This window comes from Megascapheus bottae, chromosome 2, assembly GCF_031878675.1.
Source record: "Megascapheus bottae isolate mThoBot1 chromosome 2, mThoBot2.hap1, whole genome shotgun sequence".
Classification (NCBI taxonomy): Eukaryota; Metazoa; Chordata; class Mammalia; order Rodentia; family Geomyidae; genus Megascapheus; species Megascapheus bottae.
In genome coordinates, this window is record NC_143510.1 from 80,248,409 (window position 1) to 80,271,261 (window position 22,853).

Genomic DNA, 22,853 nt, shown 5'->3' on the forward strand with positions numbered 1-22,853 from the left:
GGGCCCAGAGTTTGGCCTATTAGTAGAATGCTTGCCTAGCATTCACAAAGATCAGGCTTGATTCCTCCACACCACATACATAGAAAAAGCCGGAAGTGGTGCTGTGGCTCAAGTAGTAGAGCTTTAGCCTTGAGAAAGCCCAAGGACAGTGCTCAGGCCCTGAGTTCAAGCCCCAGGACTGGCAGAAAAAAAATAAATAATATGATAAAACTTGTTGAAACTATTTTAAGTCAGCCAGATAATGATAGCTCATGCCTGTAATCCAAGCTACTCAGGAGGCTGAAATCTGAGAACCAAGCTTCAAAGCCAGCCTGGACAAGAAAGTCTGTAAGACTCTTATCTCTAATTGCCACCAGAAATCTGGAAGTGGCACAGTGGCTCAAAGTGGTAGAGTGCTATCCTTGAGCAAAAGAGCTCAGAGAAAGCACCCGGGTCCTGAGTTCAAGCCACATGAATAGCAAAGTGGTGGGAAGAGGATGAGAGGATAAGGAAGAAATGAAGGGGATGAGTTTGATCAAGATCTATGTTATGCGTAGATGGATGGATGGGTGGATGGATGGATGGTGGAATGACACTAAAACCCATGTATACAACTGATGCATGCTAATAAAGTATGTTTTAAAATATGTCTTCAGTTACACAGAAGGTTAAGCATGTAGTATAATGTACAACCCAAAGAGTAAGGCTCTTCGACAGTTTTTTCCCTCTGATCTTTATTGCTTATTTACTCATAGGCAAGTTACCTAGGCACTAAGCTTGGTTAAACTAAATGCTAGCTACCTGCCTGGCTGGCTTCAAACCATGATCCTCATATCTCAGCTTCCTATGCAGTAATGATTGCAGGAATGAGCTGCCAGCTCCTAGCTGTCAGGGCAAGTTTTTACAGGTTGACCCTGAAAATAAAATTCATTACTTCCACTCAGCTAGGAAGAATTCATCATGTGACCCTGCCAAACTACAAGAGATTGGATCCATGGACCGCCCAGAAAAGAGATTATTCCGGTAGCACGGACTAGTGTCTTTCAAAGTGATTTTCCCAGGATTCTCTCACTTAATCTTCCTACAGTCACTTTCTCATCTCTGTTTTACCAGTGAGAAAACCAAGTTGTTGAGAAAAGTTAGTAAGTAACCCAAATGCCCAAAACCTTGACACATTTTCTTTCTCCCGGTTGGACTTCTCCTAAAGGCTGACAGACCTGACAACAAAACTGAGTGCCAAACTACTTTAGCAACTTGTCTGGGACAGCTTGAACTTCAGTTAGGAGATAAAGAAGAGCCCAACAGACACAGTTACCAATCCATGTGTTCCCTCTGTCTTCATATCAGTGATATGCAAATAATTGCTATAGAATTCTTTTCCTGTGAAACAGTATTTGTGTGTTGTGCTTTGTGTTTTGTCTTTTGATGGTCTAGCACCATAGTCCTCATTCATCTTGTTCAGGTATCCATCTTTTGGAAGGAAGGAAGGAAGGAAGGAAGGAAGGAAGGAAGGAAGGAAGGAAGGAAGGAAGGAAGGAAGGAAGGAAGGATACGTTTGATTGATGAACTTTTTTGTGTGTGGTGGGTGGGGGGTGGTCATAGGGCTTGAACTTGGCCTGGGTGTTGTCCCTGAGCTCTTCAGCTCAAGGCTACCACCCTACCCTTGAGCTAAGCCCCACTCCCCGTTTTCTAGAGGTTAACTGGAGATAAGAGTCTCGGGTCTTTTGAACCTTGATCCTCAGATCTCTATGCCATGCCTAACAAGTTATTTAGTTTCTTCTCAAGTCTGAATCCTGGAGTCTGGTACTGTCACTCAGTAGTAGAATACCTGCCTAGCATGAATGAGATCATGTGGTACTGAGGGGGAAAAGGTACAAGAATATTTTAAACAATTCAGGTATTTCTATCTTAAACCATTTCAATTTTCACTATTGAGATTATAAACATATAAATTCAATAAATGTATCCAGAATATATTATTATTAAAACAATAAAAGGCTGGAGAAGGTGACCCACAATTACAATCCCAGCCACTCAGGAAAGAGTAGATCACAGATAGTATTTTCTGTCTCCTCTCCCTCTTTCTTTTTCTCTCAATCTCTCTTCCTCTTTTCTTCTTCCCTCCAGCCCCCATCCCCTTGTCTCTCTCACCCTTTCTCAGGACTCTCTCAAAAGTCTGATTTATTTCAAGAAGAATGGAACCTGCTAGAGAACTTTCTTTTCTCCCTGGACGTGATTGTTCAGAAAGGCCAAGCTGTGCTTTGTAGATCACACGAGACAGGGCCACCCTTCTGGCAGCAGAGCAAGCTAAGACTGAGGCGAATCTCCGAGAGGCTGCCAAGAAAAACAGGGCCCTGCCCTTCCCTCAGGGACTGTGAATGCAGAACCAGTTCTGTAGCCCTGACTCCCATCCAGATTTCTAGTACAGAGCAAACCAATGGCTCCATACCAGCCACCTAGAATTCTGACCTAGGAATGACCCACTAGGTGAGTGAAAACTCACTAGCCTTGACTATCCTCTAACAAAACTAACATTTCCTCTTCTGATGAATTCATTAGCTGCTGGCCAAATTAAGTAAAGGGATTTATCTGACATATAAGCCTACTCTTAAATATATTTTGAAATACCTTATTACTATATATATATATATATCAGTGCTTCATTAAGTACTATTATACTATAGTAATTACAAGTAGTTCAGTGGCTGATCGCTTGCCTGATGTACATGAAAGCCTGGGTTTAATTCCCAGTATAATTACATATACAAATAAATGAATTGTACCTTGATATTATTTGTCTTAGGGGTTCTGTTGTTACTGTTGTTTGTTTGTTTGCTGCTCCTGGGGCTTGAACTCTAGGTTTGGGTGCTATCCCTGGGCTCCTTTTGCTCAAAGCTAGCACTCTACCAATTGAGCCACAGCCTGCTTTTTCTGTGAGTCACTGGAGACAAGAATCTCAAGAGTGGCTCCAAGTGGTGGAATACTAGCCTTGAGGGGAAAAGCTCCACAACCCCCCACACCCCCAAAAAAAATCTCACAGACTTTCCTTCCCAGGCTATCTTGAAACCACCATCCTCAGATCTCAGCCTCCTGAGTACTTAGGATTATGGATATGAGCTACCAGTGCCCAGATTGTTACTTTAAAAATCTTGATTATTTTTTGCCATGCCTGGGGCTTGAACTCAGGGCCTGGGCACTGTGCCTGAACATTTTTTGCTCAAGGCTAGCGCTTGCCACTTGAACCATAGCACCACTTCTGGCTTTGTCTGTGTATGTAGTACTGAGGAATCGAACCCAGGGCTTCATGCATGCCAGGTGAGCACTCTACCACTAGGCTACACTCCTGGCCCCAAAATCTTGATGTTTCTACATCTAGATTATAATGGTGCAAAATTAATCCCTGACGGGCCAGGAGTTTGACCTAGTGGTAGAGGGCTTGCCTTGCATGCACGAAGACCTGAGTTCGATTCCTTGGTACCACATACTTCGAAAAGGCCAGAAGTGGTGCTGACGCTCAAGTGGTAGAGCTCTAGCCTTGAGAAAAACCCAAGGACAGTCCTCAGGCGCTGAGCTTAAGCCCAGGACTGGCAAAAAAAAAAAACAAAACAAAACCAAAATTAATCCCTGAACAAAGTAGTACATCTGTAGCATATAATATAGTATACAAGAACATATAAACAGAACATGTATATCTTTATAGTGTAAGAGGTAGAAACTATATATTAATAATAAAATGCAGGAGACATTCCATGATTTTCGCATCATCCAGATTGTGCATCACTCTCTTCCTGATGCCTATGTACCATCCTGCACTAAGCTCTAGGCTAAATGCTTAGAAGACACAGGAAGTAGGCAGTGCAGGCCTATTGCCACATTTCAAGTTGACAGCCTTCATTTTGGGACATCTGCAGGCTAGGCCAGGCCACAGTGGCCCATTCCCATCAAACTGTACCTACCTCCAGCCCCAACTACCTCAGCAACATGCCTTAGTCCTGGTGCCCATTCCCGGTCACAAGCTATTTCTAGTGCCCAGATGCAAGGTGCCAGGACTTGACTATGTGCCCCAATATAGAATGTTTCCCCTGGTGATGGGCTAGCTATAGAATGTACTGTCTGGGCTAAGTGCCAGGTATAGGATGTTTTCCTGGCCATAAGCCAGCTATAGAATGTTTGTTCCTGCCCAGCTGGTATCTCCATTGTCCAGTTGCAATCACAAAGATTTCCCGTTCCCAGCCCCTTCTCTGGTCCCCAACCCCTTATACTCTGTAACTGCTCCCCTGCTTGAGAACACTTTGTTCTTTTCTTTCCCATGAGAGATCAACCAGTCCACGGACATTAAATCTTGCTCTTTTCTACGTGACTTGTGTCCGTGTTGTTTTCTGGGTCGGTGATTACAGACGGTACTGTCTAACTGGGAGCCTAACAGTGGAAGAAGGTAGAGGAGGACTTCAAGGGCGTTATCATCAGCTGATGCTGTGGTGGCATCTTCACCGTAAAGTCTTGTTCAACATTTCCAGTTGCCAAGTCACCACGCTTCATTCTGTCTTTCCAAGAGTTTCTCTGAGCTATCAGTCAAACCTTAAAAAATTCTGTTTCTGCTTAACCCAGCTAAAATTTTGTCATGTAGGACTAGAAACTTGAATGCCACACTCCCTGCAGATCTGAGAAGCTAACATTTCAAACAAAACTACAAATACCTGTTTGTTCTTGCGCCCTAGCTGCAGTTGATGTTATTATTAATGATTTATTTTAAATGAACGCAGCTTTTTCTAAGTCTCCTAATAATTTATCAAAAGCATTAGGATGAGCTATCCTCAACAGAGAGGTTTACTAACTTTTTTTTTTTTACCAGCTAAGAACCAGTTCTTTTGTGAGTAGAAATCCTATCAACCTTCAAATATATAATCTTTCCTTTGGAAATACTTTATTTCCTTGCTCTTTGTAATATTAATATTAATGTATTACATCTGGCTTTAATGTAAAGTTAATTAAATTCTTATTTATTGTCTTTATTCCTAAAGACAAATGGAAACTTATGCAAATTCAGAAGTTTAGACAAATCGGATACTTTGCTCTTACAAAATACCATCCTCGGGGCTGGGAGTTTTGCCTAGTGGTAGAGTGCTTGCCTAGCATGCACGAAGACCAGGGTTCAATTCTTCAGTACCACATACATAGAAAAAAGCCAGAAGTGGTGCTCAGGCTCAAGTGGTAGAGCTCTAGCCTTGAGAAAGTCCAAGGACAGTGTTCAGGCCCTGAGCTCAAGCCCAGGACTGGCAAAAAACAAAATACCATCCTCTTTCTGTACCTCTATTCTTCTGACCAATTGACTGTTTCCCCTTAAATGACATTACACGATCATGAGACATTGGGTACACGCTCTGATTTTGGTCTACTTGTTGTCAACTAGTCAACAATCTGTAATGACATAAGAAGTCAGCTTATACAAGGAACATGGTAAGCAGTGCTGGATGTCTACTCAGTAACAATCTCTCTTCTGTTTCTATCTGGGAAACATAGGAATAACTGGTGGCAGATCCAAGAAAGCTCAGTTCTAAACTGGCAATGAGGAAAGCTGGAGCCAATCAGGTTAATACCTGGAAATCCTCAAAGTTCAAAACTGGGAGTTCTATGAACCTCTAGGACTTGAGATGGCAGTGGGTGTGAGTAGCTCACACCTGTCACCCTAACTACTCAGGAGGCTGAGAGCTGAAGATCGTGGTTCAAAGCCAGCAGGGCAGAAAAGTATGGGAGGATCTTACCTCCAATTAACCCCAAAAAGCTGTGGCACAAGCACTACCCTTGAATACAAAAGCACAGGGACAGTGCCCAGGCCCAGAGTTCAAGCCCTAGGACTAGGGAAAAAAAAAAACAACAAAAACCTAAGGTAGAAATAGACTATATATATATATATATATATATATATATATATATGTACACACACACATATATATGTATATATACATATATACATATATATGTGTGTATATATATATATGAAGCAGTTAATTCCCAATATTACCTTCCTCAGTTCCATTCATCTAGATCAGTGTTCCTCTCTCAACACAGACCACAGGCATACTGAATGGCTAAAGATCAGGTAAACTAGACTTTCCTGATCTTGACTGTAGCTCTGGATTGGACTTCAGTGGAGAATACTTGAGGTCACAGATACTTAATACTTTGGATTTCAGCACGGTAATTGTGTATTCATGGAAGGCAGAGATCCTCAAGCCTTCTTTCCTCATTTGGTGTAAAACATTGGCTACTAGACCTGGCACTGCAAGCAAGAATTATAAGCAACTTCCAAGGGGTCTAACTAGCTCAAGAGGGAAGAACTAAAGATATAGATATAAGGGAAAGGGCAGAGGTACTTATAGCAAGGCTCCCATAGTAAACAAGCTTTCCTTTACCCACACTCAGAAGCGCAAACTATGTTCTGGGTTTCCTGTCTAAATCAGGAGCAGACAAGCAAGGATTTCCAGTCAACTGAGAGAAGACCCTCTCAGGGGCACTGGAATCCAAATAAAAAGAAGGAAGAATAGTGAAACAATCAGACAGAAACTGAAGGGAGAGGAAAACTTGAAAAAAAAATTCTCTAATATTCTCAGCATAAAAAGAGACAGTTTCCATAAAACCAGAAACAAATATGATTTCTAAAGTACCATCTGAATGTCTGAATGGGCATGTGAAGGTTTAAACTATGCTCTCAGAATTCAAAAGAAAAATTAGAAGATAGCTCCGGATACATCTCCCCAAAGCAAGCATAAAAGACCATTTGCTAGTTAAGAGTCTCCACTGGACCAGGAATTGGTGGCTCATGCCTGTAGTCCTAGCCTCAGGAGGCTGAGATCTGAGGACTAAAGTCCAGATCTCCACTTAGCCATCAGAAAACCAGAAGCAGCCCTACGGCCATACAATGGTAGCCTTGAACAAAAGAGCTCAGGGACAGCACTCAGAGGAATCAAGATTTAGATGAGGAAACAAAAATTTAAAGTAAAAGAGGAAAATATGGAAGAATTATTTTGAAATCTGGGATTAGAGAAAGCATATTGTATAACATAGAAAAGGAAAACAAGCTAAATACGTGTGTGTGTCTATGTGTGTGTAATTCTGCACCATAAATTCATCACCATAAACAAATTCAAAAGTCATTATAAAACTGAAGACAACTACTTGCATTCCTACAAATTGGTAAGAAAAAGACCAATAATGCTTTCCAAAAAAAAAAATGGGCAAAACACATAAGAAGACAGTTCTGAAGAAAAAACTTCTAACGGCTTTTTAAACATGAAAATATGTTCCATCTTCTCCACAGTAAAGGAAACACAAATTAAACTACCAGATTGGCACAGACAAAACTTTTGATAACACCATGTGGATGAAGGTTAGAGAAACAGATGCTCGCACATATTGCTGGTAGGAAGAGAAACTGGCTCACCCCCTAGAGAGAACAACTTGACAGTATCTCTCAGGCTCTAAAATGCATGTTTTGGCAGGCACCAAGACTTGTATACCCCCAAAATCATTTCTCCATATTCCTTCAGTTGCTCAAGTGGCAATGTGCCAAGTCCAGTCAATACATGTATGTGTTGATTTATTTATAACAATTAAGTACATGTCGTATGCTAGGAGTTGGGCTCTGTGAATACACGAGTGAAAGAAGCCAAATCCATGCTTCCATGACAGTCTGGTGCCTACTGGATAAGACAGCAGAGCAAAAGGTAGTATTTTTTATGTATGCTTAAAGCAGGAAATAACCATATAATTTCTTATCCAATTCTTAAACTACTCCACCAGGAAACTATAGAAGAAAATCAAGACCCTAACTAGCTCTGGAGAAAATATATATGCCAGATAAACACAAAAAGATGTTCTACCTTTTTGAGTCATGAGGAAAATTGGAGGTAAGTCAATTTTTTTTAAATGCCTTTGAAGGATTTGAAAGAGAGGAAGGATGTGGTCAGAAACGCTTAAACATGTGCAACTCCAATTTGCAATTGTGAAGGGAGCATGTCTTCTGACATAGTATGATATGAAATGATTTCAGTTCTTAAAACAGCCTAGAATGCTAGATTACCACTTTGGATTATCCATTTCTCAGCCTTCTTGTGACCCTAATATTAGCTGATGAGACAGGAAAACACCTGCCAGAATTATTCTGGAAGGCTTCAGTGCTGTTAAAGGAATAAATCCAAAGGGAAAGTTTGCTTTCCTCTTCCTCCTCACGGTCATTATGTCAGCAACATCTGCCTTGAGACCAGGAAGTGACAACTGTGAAAATGATGAGGATAAAGGGTGCAAAGGAGGGAAAGACCCAGATGAAAAAGAACTCAACGCTTTCCTTGACCAATGGAGCTTCCAGGCCAATCCTGACATCCCTTAGAGGACTGTGACTGATAGGAATGGGAGAGAGTTGGGCCCTATATACCTTCTAAAGCTGAAGTTCATTCTGTGTCCAGGAATGGTTTATTCAAATACAACTGTAAGAGCTAAAATCCTATCAAATATTTAAGCCAAAATCATTTTCTCTAATAGAATTTTCAATGGAAATAGAACTTTTGTTCTATTTTGGTCTATCCTGAGGCTTGAACTCAGGACCAGGGCAGGTTTTTTTGGGGGGGGGTGGTCCCTGAGAGTTTTTTTGGGGGGATGGTATGATTTTTTAAAAGGGGGGGTAATTACATGTAAAATAGGAAACGTGAGGAGTATTAATTCATAACTGGCAAAACTTCAAGTCAGCAAATCAAGCTACATCTAGCTTGATCCCTTTCACCTAATTTATTTGCAGATAATCTCAACAATTCATTTATGCTATACTTCTAAGCAAAATTTGACTTTAATACTTTTAGAATCTAGTAATCAACTGAGAATTTATTTAATTACTAGATTTTTTTTTCCTAGATGGTAGACATCAAACTCAGGGCCTTAAATATAGTAGGCGTCTACTATGACTGAGCCTAGTTAAAAAAACAAAAAAAAAACAAAAACAAAAAACGTACAGTGCAAATGCTTTTAGTTAGTATTTATTGTATGTAGTTAAGTTTCAAAAGCCTGCCTGCCTAGCCTGTTGGTGCTCCATTCCTCTTCCCAAAATTCCAGACATTTTTCTTTCAGGCATCATCTTACACGGGAAGCATTGTGGGAAAATGGCTGTAATCTTTGTTGGTTTTGTCTTTTTTCTTTCTTTCTTTTTTGGTTTTTGTTATTTCTCATTATGACACCAGAGGGCGCAAGGATGACCAGCTTTTGTTTTTCTTTAAACTCTCAATTCCAAGTCCCTGCACAGAACAAAAGACTGGGAACACAACAGCTTTGAGACAAAGGACCACGGGAACCGTGCTGCACACGCTGTGTTCTGGGAGCTGAATTTAATTCCTCGCTACTCCTCCCTGCTTTGGGAACTAGACATAAACAACTAACACTGTAAAATAAGGTAATCTTGGGCTAACAAGAAAACCCGAGCAGAACAGATTACTCAACACAGAAAAGAGCATAGCAGGTGCACGTGTGCTTTGCCTAGTATTAGTAGTGCTTAAAATTACCCTTTTATTGTTTGCTTTTCTGAGTTGAAAAATAAAATATGCTCGTAGAAAATCTAGAAAGTATAGGAAAGTAAAAAAAGAACAGAGAGCAACACATTCTAACACAGATGACGTTATTTTTATTTTCACCTTTCTTCCTAGACTTTTTTCAGTATTTATAAATGCATTCTTTCATGCTGGGATATTTTCCCCCACTTATTAGATATCAGTTTCATTTGTCAATAAATTCTAATTGCAAAACCTTGCCAGTCACCTAAGTTCATTGACAGAACACAAAACAATATTTTTCAAAAGTGCTACAGGCAGGGGCCGGGAGTTTGTCCTAGTGGTAAAGTGCTTGCCTACCGTGCATGAAGACCTTCTATATCACATACACAGAAAAAAAGCCGGAAGTGGTGCTGAGGCTCAAGTGGTAGAGCTCTAGCCTTGAGAAAGTCCAAGGGCAGTGCTCAGGCCCTGAGCTCAAGCCCAGGACTGGCAAAAAAAATTAATTAATTAAATTTAAAAATTTTTTAAAGTGCTACAGGCAGTTTCCTTCCCCTACCACAGAAGCAAACTGAATATCCTAATGAGTCAGGCATTTGAAGCAGGAATAAAAATAAAATTAAGACACAGAAGTTATTCCATCCTGCTGGGCACTGGTGGCTCACACCTGTAATCTTAGCTACTCAGGAGGCTGAGATCTGAGGATCATGGTTCAAATCCAGCCCAAGCAATGAAGTCCGTGAGACTCTCATCTCCAATTAACCACTGGAAAACTGGAAATGATGCTGTGTCTCAAGGGGAAGGGTGGAAGCCTTAAGCTGAAGAGCTCAGGGAAAATGCCCAGGCCTGGAGTTCAAGTCCCAAGACCAAGTATATATATATATATATATATATATATATATATATATATATATATTCCATTTCAATTCAAAAAAGAATTGTTCTTCCATGGAGATTGACCACCAAAACACTAGGGGGGAAGTACGGGTTCCTAGGGCCCTCTGGTTCTCTGGGATGGAGTGAGTTGGGGTGGAGGTAGGGATTGTCAGTGCTCACAGACCAGCACAGCTACGAATACAGATAGGTCATCAGGTGGTGGGGGACACCAGGAAAACAGGTTACCAACCTTGAGACAATGACTAGCAGGTAGGTCTTCCAGAGCAAAGTGATGCTCATAGATGCTGATGGATGAATGCAGGGAGATGCAAAGGGAATCTACAACGGAGAATGACATCCCAAGATCTCTAGGAGGGTATAATGAAGACTTCTTCACACGTGACCTCAATTCTGTAACCAGGACCTAGGGATAAGAACTTCACACAGTTGATCTCAATAAGTATGCTCCAATCTCAACAGCTAGGAAGTGCTGTGTTTGCCCCAACCTTGATTTCAGCCTACCGAAAGTGTATTTGTAACAGGTTATTTGATTTGCCTGGCACCATTGCTGCCATTTTGGATTTCCATTGGTTGAAGTTGTTCTCTCCATAGTCATTTTGCCATCAAAATGGATGCCAGAAAAGGCAAGACTGATTAAGAAATATTCATGACAACACACTAATACTACTTCTAAGAAACAGCAGACGCCTACCCAACAGATTGCCCCAGATAAGGATAAATACCTATAATGAGTAGACTGTGTACCCTGAAGCTAGAGAAGTCATCTCATGGGAAGCAGATTCTCTTAAGGATAACCACTTCTCTGGAATCCAGGAGAACCAGAACTGAAAAGAAGGCTAATCATGGGGCACCTTTGTTCCCCTCCCCTAATTCTTCCTGTCATGTTCAGTCTGTATGGTGAATATGACTGACGATGAGGAGTCTTCCCGTGGCATCATGCCATGTGCTCTTCTCTCTGACAAATATTTTTGCTAATAAACCTTCTTATGGCTCACTACATTCACATCTCGTCTTCATTTTTCAGTTGCAGGACACAAGGACTGAGGCTGATTCAGTACATTGACTTGACAGTAATGCTAAGATTCAATTGCTGGAGTCTCCACAGACAATCACTGAGCCCACATTATAGCATGGATAGGGGAAAATGGTCACGTTCTCTGCAGGAAAGACTTAGTTAAATGAATGAATTTGCCTATGCCTTAGTTCCCCAATGTCCAATAAAAGAATCAAAAAATAAAAATCTGTCAGGTTTCTGACAGCTTCTCAGTGCTTGGGATTTTTGTTTGGAGGGCTTTTTTTGTTGTTCATGGGGCTTGAAATCAGGGCCTGGGTGGTGTCCCTAAGCATTTTTGCTTAAGGCTACTTCTCTACTACTTTGAACTACAACTGCACTTCTGGTTTTCTTCTGGTAGTCTATTGAAGATAAGAGTCTTGCTGACTTCTCTGCCCAGACTGCCTTTGAACTGTGATCCTCATATTTCAGCCTCCTGCGTAGCTAGGATTACAAGCATGAGCCACCTGTTCCCAGCCAGTATTAGTTTTAGCTGTACTCAGCCAGGCATTGTAAGGAAAAATGAGATTTCCTCCACCTTAGTCCCCTAAGCAATGACCCCTTTATGTTTTATTTCCCAAGTCTACACATTCCCATTCACAAGAGCCGTTGCATGAGTGATTCCCTTTTCCCTGAATACTAGAGAACTTTCCTCCCCTTTTTTTCCTTCAAAGTTCTTCATCAAAGGCCGACATTGTCCAAAAAGAAATGTACTCTTTATCTGGCTTGTGTAATTGAAACTCCTCTGTACATCACCTTTATAATAACAATAATTTAAACAAAATGTTCTTCAGCAGCTGTCACAGGCTCACCTGAAAAGTTGGTCCTTCCTTCTCTGTAATTTCATACTATTTTCCACATACTTCCATTTCTTTCTACTTTTGTGGCCTTAACCTTCTTATGCCTCCTTGTGAAAGTGAGAGAATTAGTGTACCAAACCCATAAGATTATAAGAAAGATCAAATGGCCAATATTGTGTATTACACTTGAAAGTGTTGCATACTCTATCTACTCTCTATAACCATGAACTAACTCCACAAATTGCATTGTAACATTAGAGACAAACATGATACATATTTTTTTCTCTCCATAGCCTATTATTTTTAATATATATATACATAGGATAGGACCCTAATGGCTCATGCCTGCTGTATATAGTCGTAGCTACTAAGCAAGCTGAAATCTGATGGTCAAGGTTTAAAACCAGCTGGAGCAGAAAAGTCCTGGAGACTCTGATCTAGCAAGTTAACTAGCAAAATGACAGAAGTGGAGCTGTGAATAAAATAGGCAACCAAGGGGCAGTGCCCAGGCTCTGAGTTCAAGCCCCAATACTGGCGCCCGTTCATACACTCATACACACACACACACACACACACACACACACACACACACACACACACACACACACTCTAGTGGCTCACATCTATAATCCTAGCTACTCAAGAAGCTGAGATCTGAGAATCATAGTTCAAAACCAACCCAGGCAAAAAAATAATTAGGATTAATTGCCAAGCTTGGAGGATTCCCATCCTCTCATAATTTCCTCATAATTCTCATAATTTCAAGATTCTCTCTAGGCCATTAGGAGCCTTCAAAATCAAATCACTTGCCCTGTTAATGAGAGGACGAAATGGGAAATGCATGTGAATGATTTTTGCAAGGTGTGATGCGCTAGCCAAACAATTACTTCAGCAGAACAAGATTTAAAGCTTTCAAATGAAATATCTATTGCCCTCATTCTACTTCCGCGTACAGTGACTCTGAACTGCCAGTCACATTTGCAACCTTTACTTTGTCCCAATGCTGACAGTAGGGAATCTCTGAGCCCCCTTATCCCGTCCAGGTTCCTTGCTCTCCCTTTCCTTTCCATTTTAGGAAGATGGATAGCAGGTGCTCATTGCCCTGCTTCTTCATCTATGCTGACTCAGACTGCTTCTTAGTTTCTCCCAGGGAAGTAGAGATCAGTACCCAACCAAGTCTGAACACTGGCACAGCCTTGCCAGAGCTTCCGTGAAAAGAATCTCTTCTCTTCTGGAGGAGGAAAGGTTAAGCCTCTCATGTCCTATGCAGAAGAGGGGGCAAATGGTGATTTAGGATATCTGGTTTCCCTTCCCCCTAAGAGACCCAGAGCAAGTCCTTTACATCGTCTCTGAAAAAAGGATATCATCCAGTTTATACATCACAAAATGATCGGAGGGTGAGAAGGGAAAATGGTTTCAGGACACTGGAAGGTTTTGTTTAGGAAGAGTTTTGGTCAATTTAAGGGTGTAGAGAACCTGTCAAAGCACAGCTCAGAAAGCATCATTTATGGGCTGGGGTTTGGCCTAGTGCTGGAGTGCTTGCCTACCACACACAAAGACTGGGGTTCCATTCCTTAGTACCACATACAAAGAAAAAGGCAAAAGTTGCATCGTGGCTCAAGTGGTAGAGCTCCAGCCTTGAGAAAGTCCAAGGACGGTGTTCAGGCCCAGAATTCAAGCCCCAGGAGTGGGAAAAAAATATATCATTTATGTCTGCATTCAATGAGCCCTTTATTCTGATGAACAATATTATGTAATCTCAGATCTATTTTTTATATTTTAAATACAAGAGTTCTCAGCACGCTGCAAGGAAGGGATCCTGTGCGTTCCTGGGTTTAAGTTCTACAGTGAATCCTTTTCAATCACATCAGCACATGGGTTTATCTGTGGCTCTATAACCACAAGTACTGAGAGACAAAGCTAAGAGTTTGCTCGTGAATCAGTTACTCCTTCTCCTGTTGGGTAACCAGCTCCAGGATGACACAAATAATCCTATAGCATGCTCTTGGAACCCTGTGTGTGGCCCATCTTCGCTCTGAATTATTTCAATGTACTGTTAACTAGTTGCATATTTCTATTATTTTAAAGTAAGCCGTACCCACTTCAAGAAAAACAATGATATAGGAGAAATCCAGAGATACATTTTCATTTGGCAATGGTATTTGCAAAGAAACACCAGCCTTTTTATGTCATGAAACCCTAGGCAATGTTTGAAGAGACTTCAGGCTGTGAAACAACCCTGACTCCGCAAGACATGCGGCCACCATCTGATACCCTTAAACTTCAACTTCCAGAGGAAAATAGAAATTCGCGATGGCAAAGCTCTACTTCAGATACCCTGGATCACGATGATCTTAAAAACACACAGAAGCCATTCGGAAAGCATAAAGACTTTTTTTTTTATTATTGTTACACAATTCACCGCAGATAAAACTGTTAGGGCCCTTTTGTTTCCTTCATTCTGAACCGTTGGTTCTTGCCACCAAAAAAAAAGAAAAAGGTTTAAACAAAAATAAAATAAAACAAAAATAAATTCACATTTGAAGACTGGAATTGGGAAAGACTTACTTTCCTTTAACTGATACCTAGGAGAGGACAGGCTCCCAGTTCCTCGTTAGTATAGTGGTTAGTATCCCCGCCTGTCACGCGGGAGACCGGGGTTCAATTCCCCGACGGGGAGGTTGCTGTTTTTCCTCTACCCCAGCGCTCCGCGCGGCTTCGTTTTATGCCGTGTAAGTGCACTTCCAAACCGTGGCCTAGAAGCCTAAGGCGCATACGAAAAGCCTCCTGCGAGAAAACGCTTCCACGCTGTTGGCAGCCGGGGACAGGAAGGCTAACAGCCGGCGCCGCGGGAGGCCCGGGGGGCTGCAAGCTCGCTCCCAGCCCGCCTGCTGGCTCCAGTCTGCGCGTGCGCAGTGGCGCACGGCCGCTCACCCGGCGAGGTCGCGAACTCGGCGCGCGCTCGCGGGCCCCGTGGGGGAGGGGAGCCGGCGTCTCCTCACCCCACCCTCGCGGGGGCGGGGCGGACGAGAGCGGAAGTGGGCTGGTCAAGAAGAGGAAGGACCCGTTTCCTTTGACCCTGGGGACCCGTGTAGTCGGGAAACGCTGTTCTCCAGCCTTCCCTGGTGACGTGACGTGCCCGTCCCAGTGGAGAAGGAGAAGTTGGTCCCTGAAGGAGTCGGTCCCCGGCTCCGGCAGCCCTGGGGTGGAGAGAGCGGAGGGAAAGGCGGGGCTGGCCGGGGAAGATGCGCCGTGGTAACGGAGTTCTAAGAGACCGCGCGAGCCACCGCTCAGCAGGACCTCGTGGCGCAACGGTAGCGCGTCTGACTCCAGATCAGAAGGCTGCGTGTTCGAATCACGTCGGGGTCACGCCTGCTTTTCTTTCTCAAAACGAACACCGAATTGAAACCGCGACGTGTTCCCGCCGTTTTTCAAAAAGAAACGAACCCTTTTCGTTCAAAAGTTGTCGTGGCGATTCTTACCCGTCGTGAAGATGATGCTTCACAAAGTGACGCTTGTCCTGTATCAAGGAGCCCACGGGATGCTGTGTGTGCTGTTTGCCTTACAAAGTCATTTTGTGTGTGTGTTATTAACGTACATAAATACTCTTGTGCATTCGTAGGCCCATTAGCCCACTGTAGTCCTGCATGCAAATAGTCCCTATACTGTACAGGATGATTTTCCCAAAATGTGCCTCTTCAAAGCAAGTGCAGGGTACAATTTTCAATACATCACAGTACTAGTTTACGTCTGTCCTTACCACGTTCTAATCACTGTAAAATTACCTTGCAACAGGCAACTAAAAACCAGTGACAAGTCAAGCATAACTTCTGTTGATCTCTTATTCATTCACCTTTGGAAGCTCCAGGACTCCTAGTACTGAAAAACGCGCAATAGGTGTCAAATATTGGTTGAAAAAGGAAAAGAAAAAAAAGGTTTGATGAGATATTTTTAGATTTTTATTGAACATGGTCTGTTAAGGCTCTTGAGTTTCACAAAATAGTAATTTAACTGGTATTTTGAAAACATTATGCACCAATTTCTAATAATTTACCCGAATACAGCAATATAGCTAGACGCTATTTACACTTGGTTTCATTTGTTCTTCCCCTTCTGTCTGCGCAGAGTGAAATTAGAGCGTTGAAGGATATGCATGGTTCCTCCAACTATGATGCTCTTGTTAACTGTGCTAAACAATGATGAGGGCACATGAGTGAAAATGAGTATATTTTAAGCCCCTGGATAACACATATTGGAATAAATGTTATGAAAATAGCATGATCAGTTGAGGTGGAGTTACAAAAGAAGGGCCATTAACTCTGCCCTGGGTCATGAACTCATTCTAAGTTGCCACAATATGCTCTGTCTACACCACAAAAATAACGATTTTGGATACTGGGGTGACATGCTTGTTCCAAGCTAAGACTTCTTTTTAAAAAAATTTATTACAGATAGAGGCTGTAGATGAAGAAACATAGCTTCTATTGCAGATTAAGTTGTCTCCCAAACTGTTAGGTGAAATAATGAAGAATGTGATTGTAATTTGGAGACAGGATGTTTAAAGAGGTTATTTAAGTAAAAATGAGGCCATTAGAGTGTTATGACACTTAGGAGAGGAAATTTGGACACAGAAATTCAGCAAGGATGATGTACACAGAAAAGCCATGTGAGGTCAGAAGAATAAGTCAGCGACACGGCTTAGTTATTCAGTGTGGATGAAGAAGAAAGGGATATAAACAGCCAAACCACACAGGACTTTGTGCCATTCTAACTGGTTGAGGGGATGATGATGCAGAGCTGTGACTGTGACAAGATCTGATCTGGCTACAGAACATTTTTTTTTCTAAATTGGCCTAGAACTTTTCCTGGATTGCATCCTGAGCACAAGTTAGAAATTCAAATTTTCAGGCACCACCTCAGATCTGCACTGTTAACAACCTCTAGGGTGGTGTACAGCTACAAACTAGTTAGTTAGTTTTGATACAAGATCATTTATAACCACTTGTCTCACAGGTTAAGATAATCAACTAAGATAACTGTATCAAAACATTGTCTATGCTGCAGAGCAGTGTGTGTGTGTGTGTGTGTGTGTGTGTGTGTGTGTGTGTGTGTGTTTATACATACATATATATGTTCTTATTTAACATATTATTATTGCCATAAACTTTTATTTCACAGGCTCCTAGTTCTCTCTCAAGGCTGGGACCTTTGTAGTTCCTCAGACTAGCTCACTGATTTGCTGACTTGGGAGAACTTTTTTTTTTTTTCAGTACTAAAGTTGAGTTTAGGGCCTCACATTTGATAGGTAAGTACTCCACCACTTGGGACACATTTTTAGGCCAATACAGAACTTTGAAGTGAGCCCAAATCCAACACTCCACTTTAATCTAATTTACATCATCCCATAATATGGAAAGAGATGCTAGAGAGATTCATCTTTGAGTTTCACACCCCTACACTAAATAGTTCTGTTGCTTTGCTCTATTTCAATTGAAAAGAGAAAAGAAAAGAAAGAAGAAAATCTAATGTCCTTTTCTATGTTAGTACTGTTTTGAGAATTTTCCCTACATAGCCCAGGCTAACCATAAGCAAAGATCCTACTTATTGTGTGAATGAATGTGTATGTGTGTGCGAGAGAGAGAGAGAGAGAGAGAGAGAGAGAGAGAGAGAGAGAGAGAGAGAGAGTCAGTCACCTGGAGCTTGAACCCAGGGTGTTGGACACAGTCCATGAGTTTTTATGCTCAAGGCTAGTTCTCTATGGCTCCATTTCTGGCTTTTTGTTGATTACTTAGAATCTCACAGACTTTCCTGCCTGGACTAGCTGCAACTGCAATCTCAGGTTATTTCAAAAATAAATTACCTAAAACATATGTACCTTGATGAGCAGATAAAAATGGATTTAATTATTGTTATTATAGAGGAGTTATTGATGTACAGAGGAGTCAGGTAAGGACTGCACTTCCTTTCTTTCATACAATGTCTTTTGTTCCCTTATTCTCTACCATTCCCTCCCTCACGTCTCCACCTGCCAGTTGTGTAGTTCACTTTCACCAATGTCCAGTGTGTTCCACTGCTACACTTTTTCTTCCCTTTTTCCTCAAATTCTGAGCCTTCCCTGCCAGCCCTCTTGCAGACGTACACATGAATACACTATATATATGGAATAAAGAATCATCAGAGGAAAAAAAAGCAAATTAAAGAAAGTCTAAAATCGAACTTTTCAATATGCAAAATAACAAACAGATTGAGTCCTTAATTTCTCACTTTTGTTTTCCTCCAGACAATCTTACTATACAGTTCAGGTTGAAATACAGTCCTTCTGCCTCAGACTTCAGAGTAGCAAGATTATAGGCATGTACCACCATAGCCAGCTCTTATCTTAATTTTGAAAGAAAACTATTTGATTATAAATTCATTTATATTCACTGCAAAAGTCAGAAAATACAGAAATAAAATACGTTGGTGAAAGTGAATTATATATACCATGCCATGTGTCTCCGTGTTCTTGTCTGTCTCCTGGCTCTTTTCCAGTCACCATGGCATCCCGATCCAGCTGAAATGGTTTGTCGGTATTGTTTTTGTTCCTTCTTTCCTCTCCAGCCTTCATGGCTCAGTTTCCTAACAGTGTTAAGGGTATTTTCTGGCGGTTGGTCTTGGAGACAGTCCACCATTCAGTCGCCAGCCTTTTACTAAAGACTCCAAGATTCAACCTCACAAAAAAGAAAAAAGAAAAAAAAAAGGAAAGTGAACTATACAACTCATGAGTGGAGATGGGTCGGAAGAACTGGGAGATGAGGGGACAGAAGACACTGGGAAAGGAAACGTGCTCATTACCTGACTCATGTAGTTGTAATCCCTTTGTACATCACCTCTATAACAATAATTTTTTTTTTTGGCCCGTCCTGTGGCTAGAACTCAGGGTCTGGGAACTGTCCTTGGGCTTTCTCAAGGCTAGTGCTGTAGCTACCACTTGAGCCACAGCACCACTTCCAGCTTTTTCTGAGTATATGGCACCAAGGAATTGAACCCAGGGTTTCATGCAAGCTAGGCAAGCACTCTAACAGTAGGCCACACTCCCAGCCCCTAAATTATTTTTTTTTGAAGAAAATACACAAAAACAAAAAATAAGAATCACCTGTGCCCCACTACTCAGTTGGGGACTACTAGAAACATTTTGCTCTGTATTCATTTGGTATTATTTCCTCAGGAAGTGCCCTAAAAAGGTTCATATGTTCAACACTAGTAGAGCTTCTGAGGGGTGATTGGATCATGAGGGTACAAACTTTATCAATGAGTTAATATATTCCTAAGTTCATACTAGATGAGGTTTGGGGAAATAGGGCCTGGCTGAAAGAACTGCCATGTCTCTGAGGGGAATACCTTATTCCAAAACCCTTCCTCTCACTCTACTTCCTAGCCACCTGTGCCACGTTGTTTTTTGTCACAGGCAATTGAGCTAGCCGATCATCGACTAAAACTGTGAACTAAAATGCATTCCTCAGCAGGAGACTGAACCAGCACCTTGATCTGGCAATGCAAGACTTCAGTTATGCACCCCTCCTTCCTATCCTTTTGTTTTACTTTTTTTCTTGGTGAGGAGGGCAGTCTTGCTACCTTGGACCATGTTAGCCTTGAATTCTTAACTTCCAACTGCTGGAATTACATGCATGGACTACTATATTCTTCTCATTTTCTCCAACAAATATCAGGAACATGATTTTAGTGACTATACAGTATTGCATTGTACGGATATATCCCAAGTTACTTAACCAATTTCTTATTGTTGGAGATTTAGATCTCCAATTCTTATCCATTATAAGTGATGAAACAATAAATATCTTTAAATGCCACATTTGATGACTTTTTTAGAATAAAGTCCCAAAACTAGTTTAAGAGAAACATAACTTTTGTTTTCTTGCCAGTCCTGGGGCTTGAACTCAAGGCCTGGGCACTGTCCCTGAGCTTCTTTTGCTCAAGGCTAGCACTCTACCACTTGAGCCATAGCACCATCTCCTGCCTTTTCTGTTTATGTGGTACTGAGGAATTAAACCCAGGACTTCATACATGCTAGGCAAGCACTCTACCACTAAGCCACATTCTCAGCCCTGCTTCTCAGTTTTTTGACATCCTTTTTTGGGGACAAAAGGACATGTCTATTTCCTTGATTGTGGTCATATCATAGTGTCTGCATGTTTTGTCATCATAATATAATTTACAATTTATACCCTTAAGTTCATCCTATGTAAGACAGTTAAGTCTAAAGATTAAATTTCTTGGACATTTTCTGGTAAAAACAAAACAAAACAAAAACCGTATGGGGGGAAAACACAATTCCAAATCAGAATCTTCAGGCAGCTCTCAAAGATGACAGAGACTCCAGTGTTATATTGTTCTCACACTAAACCTAGCCCAAATGGTACTCTCAAAACGTTAGGTCCTCTTCTGTAGTTGCTCTCCAGGAATCTAGCTGCCTATATGTCACACAATAGGGAAGCTGTCAGTGCCTGGCCACCCTACCACTCCTAAAATATAGCCCTCATAGCTGTGAACCACTTCAGTCATAACAGCAACGGGTAACATTTATAAACTGTAAGAAGAGTCAAGCTATAGCCAGATTCTTCAACCAGAAAGGTAACAGTTTAATGGGATAATGTGTTAATCCAAAGAGAGCAAATAGACTGATTTTGGCTTTGCAGAGGTAAATCTCAAGGCTTTGTTGCTCAGCCCACTGTAATTTGAGACTACATTGAAAAAAAATAACTGGAAAAGAATTGAGATACATTGCAGATTGAACAGTCACAGGTGAATTACTCAGATTATTCAGATTCCCAATCACTGAAAAAAAAAAACACAATTCTTTGGCCTTTTAATTCTTGACCCCTTTCTGAAGATAAAAACTTGCCTGGAAAGCCTGTAGAAGGGGGGAAAAGTTTACCAGCCATCATAAAAATTTAAAAAACGACTTGCTAACTAAAACACGGTTTTAAATGTGCAAATCCTCATTGCTGAGGATAATACTGTCAAATACATGTGAATACACAGATTAAAAAAATTAATTGCCTCTAGAATGTTTCTCCAGGTTCACAGGAAAATTTTAGTACAAGTGTTTCTTTTACTAAACATTTCAACTTAGTAATGTAGAAACTACATTTTAATATAAAGATGTCCAGAAAAACAATTTGGAACTCAAAATCTGGGGAAGTGATTCACATCCTAAATGCAATTGTTTCTTCCTTTTCTAGAAAGAGTATATTTGAGATGTATGTGTATGTATATACATATATTTTTAACATAACTTACCTGTACAAAACAGTGTTTTCCACTGTGACAATTTGACATTTTCATACACACAAGCAACTTTTTTATTAGACTCTTGAAGCGTGTGTTTGCACCTATGACGTTTGTCATCAGCAGCTTCTTCAGGTGAAGTAAGGTGACTGAGCCTAAGTAAGGAAATTGAGACACAGCCATGCTAGTGCCTGGCCAGGTGCTGGGGACAGTTGGCTTCTCAAACATCCTGGCCCCTCCAGGTAGGGGCGTAAATTCTCCACCCAGTGCCTGAACAGCCTAGAAGTAAGGGAGTGGATTCATTGAATGCAGATTGAGGGCTCTGCTAGCCTTAGGATAGCTTTGCATATGGAGAATGAAGGTCTGGGGATAGGTGAAATCCCCCAGGAGTCAGGGGTGAGCACTTGACTGATAGGTTACTAGGCCTGTCAGTCCAGAACCTAGGACTGGGAGTTTCTTGTGATCCTGCCCGCTGCCCTGAACATATTTAGGCCTGAGTCAGGTTAGGGTGGGGAGCCCATTGCCTGTTGTCTCCATGTCCATGTCTTGTGTTCTGTCTCCTGGCTGTTCTCCAGTCACCAAGGCCTTCCAATCCAGCTTTCCATCAGAATTAAACTGGCTTGTTGGTATTCTATTTGTTGTTTCTGTCATCTCTGGCCTGTTTCATAACAGTATTAAGCTTGTTTTCTGGCTACTGGACTTTGAGACAAGAGTCTGCCATGCAAGTCACTGACCTTTTAATAAAGACTCCAAGATTCGAACTAGCAAAATGTGGCTTCTGTACATTCTTGCCTTATAACACAGAATACATGGTACTGGTAGTACATTTCTAAGATCCCACCAAGTTTTGAGTCCATAACCTAAGCTTGATTAGAATTCCCCATCTAATTGCATGTCACTAACTTTACTCTAAAACCAAAACCCTGGGTGCACCACTTCACAGAAGTGAAGCGATCCATTTGGAGGTGTTCTTAAATAGTCGCTTCTCACTTCGTTAATGACCAAGGATTGGGTTCCATCAAGTTTGGTAAGGTACTTAGGAGTGGATCTAAACCGGTAAAACAGCATTCTACAAAAAAAGCAAGGCACGGATTTAACTGAAGCCCAAGTAAAAACTGTCCAAAGTGCCCCTCAACGTGAATGGGGGGCATGGGGGGAACATAAGGATGCAATTTGGTCACATTCAAGAGTGTTTTCAAGGGTCCAAGTAATAGAAGCCTGGCTTTTCCCGAAGCTTAAGAACAAAAGGAGCACTGGTGAGGAGCGACTGGGGGGTTGACAGGGAGGAGGGGGGGTGGTAATCTTGAC

The 22,853-nt window shown here is 41.5% G+C and overlaps 1 non-coding gene across 1 annotated transcript; it reads left to right on the forward strand.

Annotated features, from left to right (window-relative positions):
* The first annotated feature begins 15,554 nt into the window (after positions 1–15,554).
* Trnaw-cca (transfer RNA tryptophan (anticodon CCA)) lies at positions 15,555–15,626 on the forward strand. The gene has a single exon. It is a non-coding gene; the product is annotated as a tRNA-Trp (tRNA).
* The last annotated feature ends 7,227 nt before the right edge of the window (positions 15,627–22,853 follow it).